A 22,837-nucleotide genomic window follows, 5' to 3' on the forward strand; every position below is an offset into this window, starting at 1 on the left:
TAGCGAGTCAATTAACAATAACAATAAACAATAATCGAATCCCTCCATCAACGTTTTGTATAAAAATATTTTTTACGATTTTCCTATAACAACATTTCTGATGAAACTCAATATTATCTCCAAACCAATTTCTTCCAACATTTGCTCTTATTAGCTATTTCGTTTGGTTCTACAAAGGACACAATAAGTTTTATTATCACATTACTCATACATACATAGTCTCATACACGGGCGATAAATCTCTGGGTGCCATACAATGTCCGACTGGGTCATCCGATTGTCCTCCTATTTACTGCCTTGAGTTTTTCCTCCTTCAATTTTCTCGCGTCCCTTTTCTATTTAGTTTTATATTGTATTCCGCGTTATATATTAAAGTTTTTCCGTTGTTTTCAGGGCCAGCGTTGATAAGAAAGTATTAGAAAATTCCTTATAACTATAGTAGTTACATTTAGAGACCCTAAGAAGCTGAATAGATATCGTTACTTAATACGATATAGGATTAAGTAGTGTAAGTACCTGTGTTGCTATGCCCTGACGGGTGCATGTTGTAACCTAAACTACAAAAAGACCTATTGTAACACATGTATGCAATAAACGATATGATATGATATGATATGATAATTATGAAAGGGCTTTTGCGAAAACTAGTTTTGACTGAAAAATCCCATTTAAAACTAGCTTTTACCTAGTAGCCTAGAAGTAGCTTACTGAAAACTAGTTATGACTAGTGAAAATGCGTTTTCACTAAGGCAATACAGAACCCCTAGTGTTAATTTCATAATTTTCTTTCGATAGCGTGACGAGCGTTCGTGTTTGATGTCTATTTTTTGTATGATATTTTTAACAGCGCGCCAAGCGGGACGTTTTGGAAACTTAAAATCCCAAACAAAATGACACTTAACGCAAACGCGTATGTCTCGTCACGCTATCGGAAGAAATTTACACTAGGGGGTACATACAACTATTTCTTTTGAGAAAACTCGTTTTCATAATATTGTCTTCGGTTACCGCGATAGTTACTCATGAAATAAAACTATGAAAACGGATTATATCGCGTATATTGAATTTATAATACATCCCGACGTTTCGAACTCTTTACAGCGTTCGTGGTCAACGGGTGACACCGGTGAATCCGTTTTCATAGTTTTATTTCAAAACTCGTTTTCATTAAAAACAGGTTTTTACTGTAATATGTTTTAATGTTTATTTGGGCACAAACGGTACATAATAAACATTTAATTAGTTATTACGATAGAGAAACACAAATCATTCATTTGAGTGACGAATCTGGTCTTGACGTGGAATGTAACATGTTACATAATTGATTAATCCAAGAAATCACAAATTATCAAAGACCACAATTTCAATAAGTTTCTAAGTCGCTTAACTTCAAACTCGGGTAAATCCATTCGACCCTCTCAGCAAATATCTAGCCTATTACCTTTTCTTGATACCAAAATCGCTAATCTGACAGATGGATTTACCTGACTTTGGGATTTACCTGAGTTTAAGCGACTCAATTATAAAATCGCTTTTTATAAAGTAGTAGTTAAGTAGTTGAACGAAAATACGGATCGACTCATCATCTTCTTTCTATTAGCGTTTTCCTGGAATTTTGCTTTGGAAAACCTAATACCGAGGTAATAGGTGAACTAAGTTGTAATAAGTTTAAATGTATACCTATTAGTTAGCTAAGAAGATAGGCTAATTATAATTTTAGTGTAAGATTAATTTTGCATGCCTATTGTGGCGTAATATGCACTCATGAATTTGTAACACACTGACATGACCAATATTGTATCTGTGTATATTAGCAAAATAAATAAATTGAAAAAAAAAAAAAAATTGAAATTGAAATTGAAGTGTATTTTTAGTTTACTTAATTGACCCAGGTGATCTGAGCTGGGTGAATAGAGGATCAACTACAGGGAATATTGTACCTGGTGTGGCCTGTAATACAAGCAAAAAATTTAAATGTAGGCTGTACTCCTCACACTGACCAACATTTGTTAAGCGACTTAGAAAAATAACTTGTGCTTTGATTTTTAGTACACTTTAAAGTTTATTCTAAGACGCATGTATTGCGAATTTTGTTATGTTTAAAGCGTGACATGACGCAACGTCAATCACAATTATAATGGCATATATTGAAGAAATATTTAATTTGTATGAAAAATAGGATGCCTAAAAACTTCATAATTTTTAAAAGTTATTGAATAAAAGTGTCACCGTTTGAGGAGTACAATCTATGTTTTAATTATTTGCTCATGTTACAGACCACACCCGGTAGATATAATATATGTACCTATATCTCTGTTTGTAAATCTATTCTAGAATGCTAGGTATTTTCTCATCCGTTACTACCTTACTACTGATACAGACTATACAGATACTAGTGCTTATGAAAACCACTGCCATTTTGAGCTGCTAGCCCAAAGGGAATACTAGAACACATCGGGATTAAACCGGGTTTTTTCTCCTAAAAGTGAATGATAAACAATGTTTCGTACACTAGTTCCGACTATTGTAACTTATTATTGGTACTAGGCTGGGTTCGAACCCGCAACCTCTGGTTTAAACATTACATCCCTTACTGCTAGATTGCCAAAGCTGACTTATTTTCAGGTAAAACCAATATTATTACACGTAGAATAAAGAGATAAATAAAGAGCATAAAGAGGCTCTTGGATTGCTAAAACATATTTTATTATTATAGGCTCATTATTATACAAAACTCCAAATTATTTTCAATAAGACTGAAAGAAATTGGCTTGTTTAAAAGCTCCTTAAGAACTGGTAAAAGTGAGCGCTATTGTTAGCCTCAATATTGAAGCTCATTAAAAGTTTACTTTCATAAAGAATATTAACAATGGTGTAGTTCAATATGCATATTTTTGTTCTTTTTTTATTATTATTACGAAAAGGAAAGCATTTGACCGCAATCTCACCTGATGGTAAGTGCCGATGTAGTCTAGGGTGGATCAAGCTTCCATAAAAGATGTATATTCACTCTCGATTCATTCTTATGTTCCAGTAAAAAATGTTTAGAAACTTACCATTTAGTTGGATTACCAGAATATAAAAAGATCTCTAATATTTGAGTTGGTTTATATGAACCGAGCTCAAAATGATCAACACAAGATTACCGGCCCGATTCGAACAATGCTTATAAGAAGGCACAGCGGTACGATACCGATCTGTCAGTGTCTAGTGTCATTTTGTCTGTGAGCCGTATGAGTAGTTTAAATTAAAGACTTAAATATATTGTATAGATCATTTCATTTCCTATATTCGTGCTAAATAAAATAGGTATACAAAAATATACACGTCTGTAGCTGAGATAATTGAGAGGCTCCCAATTTACATTACATCCAGAAGCACCTTGTAGACTGCGTGCTGATCTAATTGTGAAGATCTTCTGCTTTATCGACAGCCCACATAAATCCATAGGAGCACTGGGTTACGCAGTAGTCTCATTTAAATTAAAGCGACAGAACTAGAGATATGAATTATTTTAACCGGAGCGCGGGGCGATCGCAGCGATTGGATTTAACGGAAGGAAGGCGTTTGAGATAAATATAGTTGTTAGCACAAAAATATCTCCACATACACGAAAATATATTCTTTCCTATTTGTGACGCTTTGTATGTAAGGAAAAAAAAACCTATTTGATATGCAATATCTGGGAGACCGAGCTTTGCTCGGAAAACATATAAAAACTCAAAAATGCGCGTTTTCCCAGAGATAAAACCTAGCTAGATCGATTTTTCGCCCCTGAAAAATCCCATATAGCAAATTTCATCGAAATCGTTAGAACCGTTTCCGAAATCCCCGAAAAAAAAAAAAAAATATATATATAATAATAATAATAATAATAAGCCCGCAGGGCAGCTTGTGGCGAGCTGTTGGGGAGTGACGACCCCCCGGGCCCGAGTGCTCCAGAGAGTCGGTCAGGGTCTCCGTCTTCGGCGTGTCTTCGTCGGTCGGAGTGGACCCCAAGGGGACCCGCAGGACTCTCAGCTCTGGCTTGCCTTCATTGGCCGTCCAGAGGGGAGTCGTAAGAGTTATATGCTCCAGGGGTGGAAGTGTTAAAGGGCATAACGCCGCGAGTAACTTCGGAGAAAGCGCAGCACACCTCTCGACACCCCTGAGCCGCTCACGCCGGTGTTGCGTCTGGCCATCTTTACGATGGCGCATCAGGTGCCCATCTAACGAGTGGCATTGTTATGGCAGGTGTCCGGACCTCTCAGCAATAGCCCAATATTTTGACCAGCCAAACTTCAACACCATAACCGGCACTCTTTTCCACTGTGTTTATAATAGCCTCTACGCCTGTTGGAACCGATTTACGGGTATCTATTTGTACCCGTGAATGGGTTCTAGCAGGTGTATTACATAACAGCAAACTTCTCCAAAGGGCCTCTACGTGTTGGATCTGTATCCCCACGCACGCCTATCAAATGACCGGGATGTATATACCCGTGAGTTTATATGAGATACAAATAATAATATATCATTTCCGGTTGTTCTCATCTTGCTAACGGCGAGTACTTGCACAGACATAATCTCGTAGCCAGGATTATTCACCAGCAGCTTGCTCTTCTATACGGCCTTGTGGACTGCGAAGTACCGTACTACAAGTATTTACCTGTGCCAGTTCTCGAGAATGGTCGTGCCACGCTCTATTGGGATCGATCTATCATCACTGACAGGACTATTGTAGCCAATAAGCCTGACATTGTGATAATAGATCGATCGCAGCGCCGGGCCGTGCTCGTCGACATCACCATCCCCCATGATGAGAATCTCGTGAAAGCCGAGAAGGACAAGTCCAGTAAGTACCTAGACTTGGCTCACGAGATAACCGCCATGTGGGATGTTGATTTGACGATCATTGTCCCGATAGTCGTTTCAGCGAACGGTCTCATAGCGAAGAGTCTCGACCAACACCTTGAGAGACTCTCGCTAGGTGGTTGGATCAAGGGTCAGATGCAGAAGGCGGTGATCTTGGACACGGCGCGGATAGTCCGCCGGTTCCTCTCTCTGCGGCCCTGACCACCGGCAGCTTGGGCCCTGCCCCGCTGCTGGCGGCACCCTAGGTTAGGTTTTTTATAATTTGTTTATATGTATTTTGTATTGTTTTGTAAGTGTTTTTATATTTTACTTTTATATGCATATTATAAAAAACCTAACATAAGAAAAAGAATAAATAAAGAGAATAATAATAATAATAAAATGCTTTATTTTGCACACTACATGAAAAAAAAAAGATACAGACGTTGAGAGACGTTGTTGTATATATATATATATATATATACACAAGAATTGCTCGTTTAAAGGTATAAGAAAGATAGAAAGATATATTATTAGAATATAAGAAAACTAATTTCTGCGTTTTTGAAAATTCACCCCGCAAGGTGATGAAAAAGGGGTTGAAAGTTTGTATGGAGATCAAAAATTTTATCAAGTTCAGGACTTGAAACTTTGTATATGTGCATACTATTAGAATACAGGAAAAGTAATTTCAGCGTTTTTAAAAATTCATCCCCTAAAAGGGTTAAAAAGGGGTTGAAAGTTTGAATCCATTACAAATGCTTTGTAACTTCTTAGAATGGCATAATAGCTGATTACAAAAAAAGCAATTTCGACGTTTTTGGAAAAGGGGATGAAATTTGTCTTAAGTTTCAAACTTTATTCTAAGCTAGGAACTTGAAACTTTGCGAAAAGATATTATATTAAAAAAACAAGAAAACTAATTTCAGCGTTTTTAAAAATTCGTCCCCCAAGGTGGTGAAAAGGGGGTTGAAAGTTTGTATGGAGGCCAAACATTTTATTGAGTGCGGGACTTGAATATTTGTATAAAGGCATATTAATAGAATAGAAGAAAAGTGATTTCAGCGATTTTAAAAATTTACCACTTAAAGGGGTTAATAAAGGGTTGACAGTTTGTATAGAGTTCACATTTTATTTTAAGCTAGGAATTAGAAACTTCGTAAAAAGGTATCTCATTAAAAGAGTAGAAAACTGATTTCATCGTTTTTGAAAATTCACCCCCCAAGGTGGTAAAAAAGAGGTTGAAAGTTTGTATAGAGATCAAACCTTTTTTTGAGTACAGGACTTCAGTCTTTGTATAAAGGCATATTATTAGAATACAAAAAAAGTAATTTAAGCGTTTTTAAATATTCATCCCCTAAAAGGGTTAAAAAGGGGTTGAAAGTTTGAATCCATTACAAATGCTTTGAAACTTCTTAGAAAGGCATTATCTAATATTACAAAAAAAGTTATTACAACGTTCTTAATAATTCAACCCCTAAGGGGGTTAAAAAGGGGATGTAAGTTTACATGTGGTACAAGTTTTCGTTTAAGCTAGGAACATGAAACTTGGTAAAAGGGCATTATATTAAAATAGACGAAAACTGATTGCACCGTGTTTGAAAGTTTGTATTAATAAAGTTTGCATCGGGAGGGATTTTTTTTTTAAATAATGGTCTTGAAAATCTAAGTGTTGAGAGGGATTATATCGAGAACAATTTTTTTCAGTTAAGGGCTTGAAACTTCGTAGTTTGTGAAAGACAAATTTCAATTTATTATTAACAAATGATTAACCGTCCCTACTGATATCTTTTGCTGCATAATGTTCTATGCTCATAGTCATGTAAAATATATAACCACCAACATACAAATCCACGCGTACGAAGTCGCAGGCAACAAGCTAGTATAACAATATATACAAAATTTATGTACACTGAACATCTTTGTCGCTGAAAAACTCTTCTATGTATATGGTAGTAACATTTTCCTACTAAGTTCTTTCTTAATTGTTTAAAAAAAATTTTTCAAAGATCTTTTTCAAGTTTCTTATATGATTATTACAGATATGTAATATTTATTTGTATAGCCTTTTCACCATTTTGTATTAAACGTCGATAATATCTCACAGTGAATTTTCCTAAGCAATTTGTTCGCATTCTGACAGTGCCCAATACACCAAACTGAATTTACACGTGTGTGTGCCGGCACGAGAATGTCCATAAACCCCTCGATATATCACCCGTGGAACAGAGACGCAACTCGGCCAGTAATTGCCTACACCCAAATGCCAAGCTTCATTAACTGAACAGACAAGCGGAATCCAATTAGAAATATTTAAGAACTTGGCTGTCAGGTCAGGTCCTGCGCGTTCCGCAGATTTTACGCCGAAAACTATAATCCTTGCAACGGGCAGGCTAAATAAGGTATTTAGAGAAGTGTTTGGGAGGAGAGACGAGCGAGGTTGATTTTTAGCAAATATTTGTAGTCTGTTTAATCTAAGTTTGCATCGACTTGAATAGAGCGAAGTGAATGAGTGGCATTAGAAACGTCGTTTTTATAGAAATTTGACCTTAATGAAGACATTGCCACACTTTGCCATTAGCTTGGTCCGACTCTAACGTTTTCTTCTTTAAATAATACAAATTTTGAATATCTAACTTATTGAGAGTCCTTGTGCTTTATCACTCACTCACTCACTCTAAGCAAAACCCTATAGTTTCTCAAGGCTATATAGCTTATCCTTTAACATGTCAACCTTGCTAACAAGCTATGACGATGAATTCACTTCTTCTCCAAATATTTGTTATTTTAATTTTATCCCTCTACCTCTGACTATAAGTGTCTCCAAAAATATAGTAGGTATATTTCCCCATTTATCGTACATGGTTTTGAAAGTTTCTATTTATTGTCACCTTGATTTGCATCGAATTCAATAACCTAACTAATTCAAAGGTTAACTGGAAGAAATCCTTTAATGGGATAAGTTCGCCTTTGTACTGCCTATTCTGCATGTGCCATATTTGTGTTCTGTGTTTTGTACAATAAAGAGTTTATACATACATACATACATACCTATATAGTTTATTACAAACGCTGTCCTCTTTTCACTTAAATTCCTCACCCACAAGTCCCATTGAAGGGTCCAGCGCATGGACCCATTTCATTTGGCATTACCCGTGATAGCTAGGATTTCTTGCCTTGAAATTTTCTCGTCAAACATAATTAATAGGGTGGGGACACTCATTAGTATGCCCCATTGAGCTGACCCGTGGTCTGACATCTGTCCAGTGGAAATTACCGGCTCCACTGACATATTATGCGAAGTTGGACGTACAAAGGGTTAGGTTTCAACTTGAAATGCTTGGAGCTTAGAGCAATTTACTAGGTTAGGGGTGTGTACTCAAGTTCTAATATAAATAAGAACTTAGACGATTTAGTGACGGGCAAATAACTGTTAAATGGTATCTATAAAATGTGTATAATGTGGCTATTATACATAGTAATTATAATGGTCTGGTATTTTACCATAATTTTAAGCTAGATATTTATTTTGTTAATACCTATTACAATATAAATCTACTTCCCCTAACCATTAATCTTCTAAATTGGGATAACTCACAACCACAATTTGTTGTTGAAGAAGAAATTCGACATGATAATGATCATTATAATTAAATCTATAAATAAAACTAGACAAGATATTGATTATTTGACAATAATTGTCGGTTAAATTTAATTTGAATTTAGATTCAACTTAGTTTCTATTCATTATTCGCTAAGCAGAAATTTTGAATTAAACTCTCAAAGTTTCAAGCGTAAAACTAAGACCAGAAATTTAATATCAAGCATAAAGTAAACGTTTACGGCTTCAATAAATTCCCTGATCCAAGTCCTTGAAACTAGAAGTATCAATTTACAAATCGTGTTCACATTTGCATATCGCATCATTTAATAAGATAATAAAACCAATTTCGTCATAAACCTTTCTTTATGCGCCTGCAAAAATTCTACCTATCCATTTCGGGCCCCCAAAACCGCAATACAGATGGTACGTGAGATGCTTAGGGTCTGATATCTAAGTTATGGAGGAATTTTAAAGCCCTATTGACCGCGATTAAGGCGCCCCTCGTAAAAATTGTTTTTAACTAAAACCCGTGAAATCACGTACGGGATTGGTTTGTATAAAATTGAACAAATAAAACGGTTACCTAGTAGTGTGTTTCTATGCTTCCCCGTCGTTGCCTAGTTTAGTGGGTCCGGATATTTCTAATGAAATTCGGTTTGCGAATTGCAATTTTATTTAACAAGATCTTGTGCAAATTATCACGGCCAGGTCGGTAAAAAACGGATATGAAATTCCTGTTTGTATTTTCAAGCTGCGGCGTTTTCCATGAGAGTAACAATTAAAAAATAGTACATTTCGATGCTAGTGCGGAAAGTATGTCATTACTTCACGAGTACGAGACTCGGGACGAGTGAAGAATGACATTTCCGCACGTGTATCGAACGACGTTTTTTAATACAGTTGCGAAAAAATAATAAAAACAACAAGTAAGAAATAACAACTTTGGAAACTTAAAACGCCTCATGGTAGGTAGTAAAAGTAAGAAAAACCGCCTCTTCAATGACAGGCGTTTTGGCAGCTATTCCGTTCCATTCAGACAACTTATTAAGAACAGTTCTTCAATATTCAATATAAAAAAATAAACGTGTAAATAATGATGAAATTATAAAATATGTATATTTTTCGTATTCTTATATTAACAGTAGGTTTTTATGTTGATTACAACGTTTAATGGAAACTAATATTAACACTCCAATAAGTAGTCATGAATTGGAACAAGTATAAATTTAAAAAAATTTGAAAAGTAAAAAGCACTAGTTCGCGAAAACCAACTTTCCGCACGCTAAACAGCTACGTAAAGTAGCACTTTTTGAGCAACTGTATTAAAAAAAAAAAAAATTTATTTTTAGTCGGAATCAAACAAATATTTACGAATGGACAATGTATTACAATGATTTTCAAGTGAAAATATCTCGCATATTTCTGCGAAAATTGTAGCGTACATAATTAACTCTTCTGTTTGTTAAAACGGTTATTAGCTTAAAGTTCGAAAATAAAGGGCGAGTAAGAGTACAAACGTGCGTACGCGTACCGGAAGACGAACTGCCGGTAGGCCTCCAACGAGATGGAGCGACGACCTGGTGAAGGTCGCGGGAATTCGGTGGTTGCGAGCGGCACAGGATCGGTCGGAGTGGCGAGCCTTGGGGGAGGCCTATGTCCAGCAGTGGACATCTATCGGCTGACATGATGATGATGATGACGATGAACAGTACAAATAGAGAATTTATACCGATACACCGAAATTACATTAGTCTTTAGTATATTTCGCGTCTTGGGCCCTTAATCCAACTTAACACACATTCGGAGATTCAATTAGGACCTTGATATTGATATTAGGCTTAGCGGTACCTACCGCTGTAACCGAAGGATCAACACCTAACATTAGCATAGTTGATTAAAAGGGCCCCACCCTGTTAACTCGTAAACGTCAGACGTACAACATATCATAAATCATCTTAAGATTACGGTTCAGTTAGTATATTTAAATTCTGTTGGGGCTGGCATACGTCCCTTCGTGGTTTACTCGAAACACAACTTTAACGTAACAGACTTAAATTCTTAATTTAAGTCAAGTCGAGTTGAAGTTAGAGTCTTATGTTTCTGGGACGGAATATGCAAGCGTGGCGGAAATCCAGCAAGTACTGATTCAGCAGCTAGGTGTCTCATATACCAAAGTTGCACAAAGTGCCAGTTATGATTTATAGTTCAATTAAGGAAGGCTCATCGACTTGGTTAATTAATAGATGATTACGGTCATTTTTGGTTTCGGTGGTTTGGGGGGGCAATAAACAATGAGTGATTGGCAGTAATACGGATTAGCTGAACGTTGTTTCGTGATAGGGGATTGGTTGGTTGTGCTTTTTAGGGTTTAGTTACGTACCCAGGGTAAAAACGAGACCCTATTACTAAGACTCCACCGTCCGTCTGTCTATCCGTCTGTCCGTCTGTCTATCCATCTGTCCGTCTGTCCGTCTGTCCTTCGGTCCGTCTGTCTGTCACCAGGCTGTATCTCATGAACCGTGACAGCTAGACAGTTGAAATTTTCACAGATGATGTACTTCTGTTGCCGCTATAACAACAAATGCTTAAAATAGAATAAAATAAATATTTAATTGGGGCTCCCATACAACAAACGTGTTTTTTTTGCTGTTTTTTGCGTAATGGTACGGATACCTTCGTGGGCGAGTCCGAATTGCACTTGGACGGTTTTTTACTTAATTTGATTGGGAACGTTTACGATACAACTTGTTTAAATTGATTGGTGGTTGATCGGTTAGTGGTGGTTGGTGGTAATAGTCATATACTTATATGTATTAGCTTTTATGTACCTACTGATTTAAACTTTCACGATTTTGACTCATTCATTACTAAAACGCTAAACGGGACTTTTAAAACGTAATTATACGCGAATTTATATATTTTTACTTATCATTCGTTTCGTCCACATACATGCTGAAATCCATTCCATTAGTTTTCTATATTAAACATATTTCAAATAGTTAACAGAATGCAATATGGTATCAACTTTTCCACCTTCTAGGTCCAACTTTTGTCCCATTGTTCTCTTTTTATAGGAATCAGTTGCTTGTTCAAAGTTGTAAACTGAAAAAGATTTGTCCAGAGTAAGGCACCAGAGGTTCAACTGGCGGATTGTTATCAACTTCTGACACAGTGACTGGTCTGGGATAGTTTCGACGAGGACATTTAGGAGGCACGACAATAATGTTATCGTTAATCTCTTTTAATTTTTGTGTGGAGGGAAAAAATGTTATATTGCCAGCGGATGTCAAGGTCAGTAAAGGATCAGGTAGTCCCGGTAAATAGTCCAGAAGATGGATCACCGAAAGATGCCCAACATGTCCAACAATTACTTGGGATCAGGAAGCGCTGGGGCACGACTTATCTTTAAAGGAGGCTTTGAAAAGGAATAAATAGTTTTTTAGCCTAAAAATTACATTCATATTCAGGTGGACGTCCGAATGTGATGTCCTAGTAGGAGATTTTTTAAACTTAAGTCATTGTCAATAAGGTGGCAGGCGTTTACCTTACACGTTAAACATTTATTATTATTCCACTTTGACGCTGTAACGTCAATAAAATTAACAGTGGACGCCTTTTCGCTAAGAATGTTGCGAGTAAAGTAGTAGCTTATGTGACTGCTACATAATGAAATGCATTAAAATGTGAGTGTGGGTTTATAAAACGCAGGATTAGTCTCTATGATTCGTTCAGGGCCGTATGTTACGACCAGCATTAAAAAAAACTGTTTTGTTATCAAATCGTAGTGCATAAATGGCTTGTGGAACCAGGTCACGCTACAAAAGTCCAGTTTGCTCAGGATGCATCATGCATTAGTGCAGTACAGCTGGTCTGGTGGAACAAACTACGCGTTCAAATTTTCATTCCGAATTTTGCGGGGAAAATATTGTGTTATTGTTTTACTTTTCACAAATTAATTGGGTTTTGAATTCTATTTCAATATTTTGACACACAAGTTAACGCAAATTTTGGAGATTAACTCGTTTACGTACGTACGTACGTTACCATTTAAAAAAACCTTTGTAAATATGTTTAAACATTTGATTATTTGTCTCTCTTGTGTAGTGCCTGTTAATTTAGTTTTGCTTTTATATTTGTACCTACTTAAATTGAATCAATCGATATCATTGATAAATTAAAATCACAACGTTGACTGCCTGATAATGTAACAAATCAGTTTACAGTTACATGCCTAACTCATATTCATAATATTATTTTTTAATTACAAAATAAGTAATATTGTCTTCGGTTACCGCGATAGTTACTCATGAAATAAAACTATGAAAACGGATTATATCGCGTATATTGAATTTATAAATACATCCTGACGTTTCGAACCCTTTAAAGCGTTCGTGGTCAACGGGTGACTGGGGAAAAACAACAAAGTGCAAAAAAACTGCACTGCTGCTGCTGCTGCTGTGCTTTTTACACTTTGTAGTTTAATATAACATATAGGAATATTTGTTCCTCGGTTTTCTATGTATTAACATAGAAAACTGAGGAACAAATATTCGAGCTTATCACAAAAATAAATGCCCTTACCAGGATCGGAAAAAAGGAACGATTTAATATATACTCATGGACAAATTTAGAGCAACGCAAAAAAAAGGTTTCATTAGTGGATTACAGCACCTAAAGTAATTTCAAAATTAGTAATTAAATTATTTTTTGCGTTCCTCTAAATTTGTCTATGAGTGTATACAAATAACAGTTTTGCCATTCATAGAATCCAAAAGTTGTAGCAGGAAACCTATCGAATATTTAAACTTTACCGATTAAGCCATGCGCTGTTTCCATATCATTAACCGATAACAGGGTGCGGAGCCAACGTGCAATCCTTAACGCTCCGTAGCGAACGAAACGCAACTGTCTCTGTCGTCGTAGTATGGAAGAGTGATAGAGAGAGATAACTACGATATGCTACTACAGAGCATTAACGATTGGCACGTTGGCTACGCGCCCTGGTCGTATAGCGCGATGGCGTCATAATTCCGGCTTAATGATGAAACCTGACAGCGGGCTCGGGTATGCAGTATGCTGGAGTAAAATATCAACTAGGGTCGTTTTATTGGCAAACCTGCTTCTATTTGGGGCTGTGACATACTTTGAAATAGGTTTTTATTTTTATTTGTATAATTAATGATTATGTAACAAACATTTTATTCGAGTGACCTAATATATTTATTGCCCGTCTGGGCGTCCCAGATACCGCTGGAGTGACGAAGCCCTAAAAGACCTGTCCGCCCTCGGAATACCCATCTGGCGTGAAGTGGCGCAGAATAGAGCAGAGTGGCGCTCTCTTGTGTCACTGTTTTTGGGTCACTGAGCCAGTGAAGTAAGTAATATTTATTATTCAGAAAACAAGTTAAACATAAAGAGAAACGATAAATTAAATTAAATTAAATTGAATAATTATTTATTTCAGAAATTCAATTTAATATTTAATATTAATATTAATAAGCAAGGCAGCATTAAACAGCTTGAACTCAAAATGAAATGCGTTTCAAAATAAAACTTAATAAAAATCTTCTTTAATTTTGTACATCCGTATGTAATTTGCCTTTTACAGATCGCCAGCGGATTTACGGCTACTGGATACCAAAGACCTATGTAACTCCGTATAAGATGAATAAAGTCTAAGGAAAAAACGTGCCCCGGAAATCAAGAAAAAATGATTCTCGGACAGATGGCGCCTACTCCTTTGGCCTATTTTCGGCTAGATGGTGTTGCCGGTTTCGTTCGTTATTTAACAATTTTAACACAATACCAGTGAAAGAACATGGGATCATGGGGGATCATATAAATATAATAAGCAAAAATAAAAATAAAACATTTATCCATATACACACGGTGGCTAAAAACTAAGTGCATTCCCGTTGCCAGGGAGGTTTTGGGATTATACTGAGCAACTTTTACTACGAGACCAACCCCGAAGTTGCGAAAAAAAAATTGTCTTCTTCTTCTTCTCCTGAGCCTATTTCCCATGTCTCTTGGGGTCGGCCCTCCTAGTCCGTAAACGCCACTCTGGGCGAAAAAAAAATTGTCTGTTTCATAAATTTTGGCTGGTCCATTTTCTATGGGATGGTAATTTTTTTTTGTTCGCGATTTCGTGGTTGGTCCCATACTAAAAGTTGCTCAATATAAACCCAAAACCTCCCTGGCAACGGGAATGTACAAATTTTTTGCCAAACTGTATATACATTTTTTGATATTTTTATACATTTCATGTTTATTTTTAATCGTGTGTCGATAGATGGCAGTAAATGTACTGTGACTACAAAATTACTATGACAGTACCCATCTATCCTATTAGGCCCGACGTGAGCTTGTCTAAGACACTTTTACTATTGGGTCGTGTTTAAGCTCCAACTTCCCCCTCTCAGGTGACGCTTCGGGCCTTCGGCCCTACGCGGAGCTAGGCCTTCTGCCTTCGCAAGCCTTGACGCTTCGCCGGCGGGCCGAATATATTCTCTTTGTGGATACTTAATATTGATTCGGCCTTAATGTGGTTAAAATTAAAACTAAAACACTAGAGAGAAAAATATTTATGTATTTTAAAACTTGTTAAAAATATAAGAAGTGTATGTTACTGATAATCCTAGCATTTATATATTACTTCGATATACCTCAAATCACTGCCGACCGGGTACACATATTAAAGGAAGCGTCATTAAAAAAAAACGTTAGACGATATTACCGCTGTTAAGGCTAACTGTCCAATAAACTTAATATTTTTATGTCACCGACCGCTGTCAAAAGGTTTATTTTGACATTTGCGGCCCACTTCCACCGAATCCGCTATGATTGTTACGGTTCAGAGAACTTTTATGTGGCATCGCTTTGCGAAATTGACTCTGGATTGGGAATGACTGCAGATAATCGTAACTTAAGTTCTTTATGGGCTAGTTGGAGTTGCCCGTTTATTTTTGAGTTTTGGTTTAAAATTATAGTCTTTGCTTGGTCACTGACTAGTGACTAATCATAGAAACCTCCCAATTTATGCTTTATGTGCTTGTTAAATTAAGTCTTTACTTACCTACCTAAGTTTTTCGGTTGCCAATTAGGTAGCCGGATGCCTTTGTTTAGTGTAGTGTCATAGTTCAGATTAGGGCAAATTCGACTTCATCAAGTAGCGTCCGTCATTATACAGGGTGTTTATTTAGTCACTTGCAATAATTTACGGGCTGAATAAATAGGTCATACTTATATTATTGGGATAGTTCTAATAAATATCTTATTACTTTTCTCCTTGAACCGATTTCACATGTCTCTGTTTAGCTCGATGTTTGACTGGCAGATGATGCTATTAGGCATTAAGTCCGCAACTTGTTTTTTTAAATTTATTTAGGAAACAAACAGTCACATACAGATAAGTTTAAACTTGCAGATATACAATAAGACCTATAGTTCAATTAATTATAACATACTGATATTGATAACAAGTAGAAACAGGGCTTGTTCGATTTTGTGCAATAAAGTTTGAATATATATAAATAATTAAAACACATACCTATTTTACTCCTCAATTGATAGAACTTTTGTTTAACAAATTAGTAATTATAAAGTGTCAAGACTCTATTTTTCAAACAAATTAATTATTATTTTCGTATTACAGGGCCCACTCAGTATAAATAAATGAAAATTGCGACCTGTAAATTAAAACCAGTGGTTTTAAACCACTTTGTACCTAGAGTAATTCAATAAATTAGATAACTACAATTACACTACACACTACACTTTCAACAAGACATGGGGTACACTAAACAAGGGTTGTATATTTCAATTTAAAATACAGCATATTTCCTCAAAGTGAGCAACCAATAACGATAGGGTTGGCTTTTGTTTTAACCCCTTCTTCAACCCCGTTTCACCCCCACTTGGCTCGATAGCTCTTTAGTGTTATGAGTTAATCGGCTCTAAGGTTTTCATAGACGGCACGAAACATATGGATGAGTGAGCTTGGGGTGTTTTTATAGCCTGTAAAGTTGATGGTGGATAATTTTCTAAAACATTCGTCACCCATAATAAGTATAGGTGGGAATCGCTTTATGTTACATGTATAAGAATATTATTCATTCATGGACAAAAATCGCTAAATAAATTGTCAAAAGTGAGAGTATAAAAATGGGGTTCTTGCTTAACATGTGAAAATATTCAAAAAATGCAGGACACAAAAATATAAGGACCGGAATTTCAAATGTTACGGGCTCTATTTTGAAATTTTAATTATGTAACTTTTTTTGAAAGTAGATTTGTTCAATTTTTAAACATATATTTAGTTGCTACTAGTTCTTTAATAAAATAATAAGCCAATACTCCATACATCTCACATTTCTCTTTATTTGAGCTGGTCATTTTGTGTATAAACATCCGCCCCCTCCGCTAGAAACAACTCGCTATTAGCTGTCACCGTACCCAAGCTATGTGAAAACTACTATAGTTAGTAAGGAAGTACGATTTCTTACATTTTTTAAAATCTATTTTGTCCAAGCGGCTTCATGTTTAGGGTTCCGTACCCAAAGGGTATAAACGGGACCCTATTACTAAGACTCCGCTGTCCGTCTGTCTGTCTGTCACCAGGCTGTATCTCATGAACCGTGATAGCTAGACAGTTGAAATTTTCACATATGATGTATTTCTGTTGCCGCTACAACAACAAATACTAAAAAGTACGGAACCCTCGGTGGGCCAGTCCGACTCGCACTTGTTAACATTTATTTAGTTGCTATATAATATAAGTGTTCTTTATTAAGCCAATACTCCATACATTTTCACCTTCCTCTTTATCTGAGCTCGTTATTTTGTGTATAAACATCCGTCCCCTCCACTTGAAACAACTCGCTAGTTGCTACAGTTTTAAAAGGGTATATATCACTTTTTAACTTATACGGACATGTGACCTTTTTAGCTTGGCTCGTAACACCCGGCTCTACTTAAGTAGAAGGACCTAAACGCCTATTCCCCTACTAAGATATACTTTAATGTGTTAGCATTATTGGCATCGAACGTTTTCTTATACAATCAAGAGATGTTTCTAGGGAAGGGGAGAGGTGTTAGAAAACATACTCGAAGACATGAAATGGTACGGAAGTTCTGGCTACCTACTATTGAGGCATTCCAGAAAAGTGTTGGGTACATGACGCTATTTTTTAACACTTCTGATAAAGCTAAGAAGCCGATATTTGGCATGATAACGTTTGATAACTTAGCTTGTAATTAAACTGTATTGTAATATTTCTGCAGGTTATTATTAAGGTAGCTGCCACACGCGTCACGTCTCCGACAAAGTAGGCCTTTTTGTGAAATACATACCCTTGTTACGTTAAGTCGGTTCTAATACTTACTACAAGAATCGGAGGTCTGTGAACAGTGTGAACAACAGCGTTTTAAGCAAAACATGTTACCAGATGATCATTTACTTATAATATAATGACGATGAGTTAATTGTATAGTTACATTTACAAATCTTTGTAGTATTATAGCGTCAAGGTCCAATTTTAAAGCAAGTTAAGTTCTCTACGGCTTTGGGAAGAAATCAAATTATTTTATCAAATATTGATTTGTGATTTTTTAAAGTAGTCGCACAACTAAGTATATATAAACTATAAAATGAAATAGATGTCACATCATGTATACTAAAGAAAAAGTGATCGCAGCCCGTCACGGTGGAATCCGTCCAAATTTCTCCACTATATGCCACCTTAGAAATCAGTACGTTTTCGCCCTTAGAATTGGTCAAAGACGCCTTGTCTTATAAGTAAAGTTTTCATGAAAATAACACTTGTAACCTCGATGTTGCATTGCAAGTTTTATCCTTGGTAAGCGCCACAGTAGTACTTGGTTAACGATTTCAATGAAAGAAGTGAAAAACGCATCACCGGCAGGGTCAAGCCAACAATCACAATGCAACAAATGTGATACAAGTAGATAGCTGCTACTACTTTAAACAATACAAATATGCCGGTTATCTTAAGTAACAAAAAAAAGAAAGATAAGAAAGTTAATTAAAAAATTGGTTGCCATTGGTATCGGCAATAAATCATTTCCTATGCAAATGGTTGTAAGTTCATTGCTTGATTAGTCCTTACATTCATAGTTTCTCTTTCCTAGTTTCTTGACGCCTCAGAACAATGAACGTCGCAAAACTCGAAGACAATGCATTAGACATGTACAAGCGTTCTTCGATCTAAGATCGATCTTGAGATCATAATCGCCTCCTCAAGCCTGGGGCGAGCACCATCGCCGTTTCCAAAGAAGGTCTCAACTGACGCGTATTATGTACTCTCGAATGACGTTATGCGTAAAAGCAGGCCGTTTGTATAAACATGGGCGCTTTGAGGGCAAGAGCCTTTTGTCTTTCCAATAAAAGAATAACACCCATTTATGGGAACAATGTAACCTCGCTATTCTTCTCAGGAATAAGGGTATAAGTAACTTGCTTTTCCGTAAACTTTTGTTCCTTTTCGAGTCTGAGGTGTTTTCTGTAGGTGTTAAGGTTTATTATTGGTGTTATTTTTGCCTATAATTTCCGTGCGCGAGAAAATGCTTTTACAAAACATTTTAGAGGACACGAATGCAGCGGACGAGTGTCGGTTATACATAAATCCACTAGTTTCTTTATAATTTCGCATATTATTTGAAATAACTTGAATAATAATAAGGAATAAATACGGATACCTGATATTTTTCATGTTGGTATTATTTTTTTATTATTTTCGGTAAATCAGATAATCAATGATTTTAGAAGAAGAGTGTAACAAATTGCAATGCCTATCTATGTATTTTATGTAAATAAACTCTGTGACATGTGAGAACTCGCGACAAGAGTAATAAACTTAAAAAAATTAAAAACAAAAAATATTTCGTCGAGTCAATATCACAGCGTACTCACAATGGTCTTAAGTGCCATAGACCCTAATTATTGGTTTTATGCCAATTTACACCATTTTAAATATTTTCTAAAATATGAAACGACAGAAAAATTCTATGTAACAACGAGAATCTGTTGAAAATTGCGAGCTGTAGAGGAGAACATCCGGACATACGAAAGCAATTTGTCCGAGTTAAAAACTCAAAATGGAGACCTTCGCTAACGCTTCGGTCAATTATGTTTGCTAGAGAACATTTCACGTTTACGGATATTTTAGCACCTCACCTTTGTAAAATGCCAAGCCATTTGTAATTTGGCATTCAACAAAACAAAGGGAGTTTAAAAGCATATTTTCAAGCGGTTTCTGGACAGACAGACGAACATGTGACTTTTCATACAAGAGAATCTCACATTCTCGTTAATAACAATAATAGTAGATTGTTAACCAAGGGATGAAAGGCACTCATTTCTGCCGAGGTGTCTTGGCGCTCGAACGCAGTGAGAGCGCCAATAGTCCGAGGCAGAAATGATGCCTTTCACCCGAGTTAAACACTCTACTTTTCATTTCGAATACGAGTAAAGTAAAATGCATGTGTTTTTTCAAAAACATGACGAATAATACATTTTTATAGTATTTATTGAGGGAACTTTCAATTAAAAATTCAGGCAAAAGTATCGTTATTTATGGAATGGAGAGTCAAGTATCACAATGGAAATTGTATAACAAATCCATTTAAACTCAAATTTCAATTGCTTATCGTAAAAAAATTAAAAATATCGTACTTCGAACGTAAAATGCTCTAGTGCAGACACGTATCATTTTCTGCGCACCTTTTAGAACAACAATGACCCTCTTTCAGAGCATGAGAAATGAAAAATATTTTTCCCTATAAGAATAAAGGTGACGTTCGGTTGTCAACTGCAGCCGCGGCGTCGTTGTTGCTGCCGTAGTTGTTGGTTGGTCTGTCAATTTCCTTGATAAAATAAGTGACGTAATGAATGCCATAATCGGGGAAGTAATGCGGCGGCGAATATCACTCATTACAAGCTTTTTATTAACTTGCAATGTACCTTCATATGTACTCGTATGTCAAATCTTGCAAGTTAAATTGGACCCACTTCGCGACTTTCAATGAAGCTGAAAATTTGCATATATATATATATATATGTATGTCAGATGACAATGCCATATTATGGTACCATCGAGCTGATCTGATGATGGAGACAGGAAGTGGCCATAGGTACTCTGTGATTAAACAACGAAACCCAATTGTGTTTGGGGTTTTTAGAATTGTCTCGATGAGTATTAGTTGCCTGTGAAAAAAATGTAGTCACCGATAAAAGCTTGTACCAAAAATGAATGTTTTGCCAAGAACTTATTCTATCAAGTAAATTGACAGATATAGCGGCGGCAACAGTAATGCAGCTGCAGTTCACATCGAAACGTCACCTTAAATAAAATTTATTCCGCTGTAGGTGCCGTAGGGTATTGTTTTTATTGGAAACTAAGTTTACCTACATTTTGTCCCTTAGCCCGCTAAGCCGCATTTTAAAGATTTTATATAAAAAAGTGTGGTACACCGTACTAATGCCCACCTAATGGCTCGTCAATAATCAACTATTCGCCAACAAACTGTATTCAGTTTGGCGAAAATATTGTATACCTAGTCATTTGTGTTTTTTTTTATAAAAAAAAACCTTAAAAATTAGACTAACTCGGGTTGCTTGCCCTGACTTATTGCAATTAATAGAAAAGAAAAATAGAAAAGCGCATACAAATAATACCTACTACTGTTCCCCAAAACCTTTAAGCCATTGACAGTAAAATAGGATGTAAAAATCACAAAGGTCGCTGGTAGAGGAAGGGAAAGGGCTGCCGGGGTCGCTGACCTTTGAGGGGGTAATCAGAATTACGGACCCAATGGACTGGACACAACAGATAACAGGTTCAGTGCAGGCGTTTAAATATTATTTAACCCTGTAATCGTTAGCATACAAGTACGTACCAGTATACAGAGTGAAATTGTATACGGTGCACAATTTTTAACAAACAGTAGTATACTTAGTAGCAGTTTATTTAATTTTATTCATACTAGATTTAATTTTATTCATACCTTTAAATACAATCATTATTTTTTCGTAGGCAGTACACCCAGCAGAGCTTCAAACAAGCGAACAAACCAAGTAGTTGGTCAAAAATCAACAACGAAGTCCGAATAATGGACTATTAGAGTACTTACATTACAATAATATATATGCGTATATCGTCTTGTAGAAAAGTTTCATATTTTCTGAATGAAATGGGTGCAGATGTCAAAGTCAAAATATTCTTTATTAAATAGGCCTAGCAACAAGCACTTTTAAAAATGAATGATGTACAGCTACGATTGAAAATAATGGGCAAGATTGAAATAATGAATTGAATGACACTGATATTTTCAAAGTCCCAGTCCCAAGAATGTCCCCTCTTTGCTATACCTTAACCCACAATTGTATTCCTACCAGCAATTCTTATAAAACTCGATTTTTTTTATAATATTTGTTGCTAGGAAGTAAATAAGCCATTTTTTGCTTAATTTCCATTATTATTTGAGTTAAGTTTACAGTTACTTAATCTAGAATTAATGTTAAGTAATTCAGAAAAATAACATAAAGGTTCCAATATGAGTTAAGGTCTTTATTAATTTTTCTTTTCTTATTGACTGCTATTATATTGCACACAGCTGTATGGTATAGTCTTTTAGGTATAGGTATAACGTAAAAATTGCGAGGTAAAAGTGATCGTATTAAGCGGGTACTACCATAGTCTTTTTTTGTAAAATGTCACCCTGTATATTATTTTCGGGACTTATGGGGACGTACAGGTATATTCAGGAGAGCTGGCACGAATGGATGGAACGTAAGTCGTGTCCCTTTTTTCCTGTTTCGAGAGAAAAAGAGAAATGACTTTTATTTGGTAATTAAGTTGGTTAAATGCGGTTAATAAGTTTAATTATTTTAAACAAAATAATTATTGTTATTTTAAGTAACATTTTTGACATTGAATTTGGACGGTTAAGTAAGAATTATCTTAATACACGATTATTACATTGTTTAACCATTTTGTTATGCACACGTAGATATATTCACTCATTTGATCCATTTGTGCCAGCTCTCCTGAAATTATTTATGTATAGGTACGAATACATACCGATCTTCAAATGATATAGATACCTGAAACAAGAAATTTTGGTTAATAAATACCTAGTTCACAGTCTCAGGCACGATGTACCTTCTTTTGTACGTCTATTATTTGTATAAATAACTTTGTTATGAGCAAAAATTTATTGTAATCACTATCGACAGTACATCGACTGCATCATGTACTTACATATTACTGCATTAGTACTTGCTTATGGAAATCTACAAGCGTATTTTAGCTCAATCAGATATCGATAAGATATTATATTTTATTATTGTACAAAATCTACTGCAGATGGTGTACCGAGACA

Source organism: Cydia strobilella, chromosome 5 (genome assembly GCF_947568885.1).
Source record: "Cydia strobilella chromosome 5, ilCydStro3.1, whole genome shotgun sequence".
NCBI classification, from domain to species: Eukaryota; Metazoa; Arthropoda; class Insecta; order Lepidoptera; family Tortricidae; genus Cydia; species Cydia strobilella.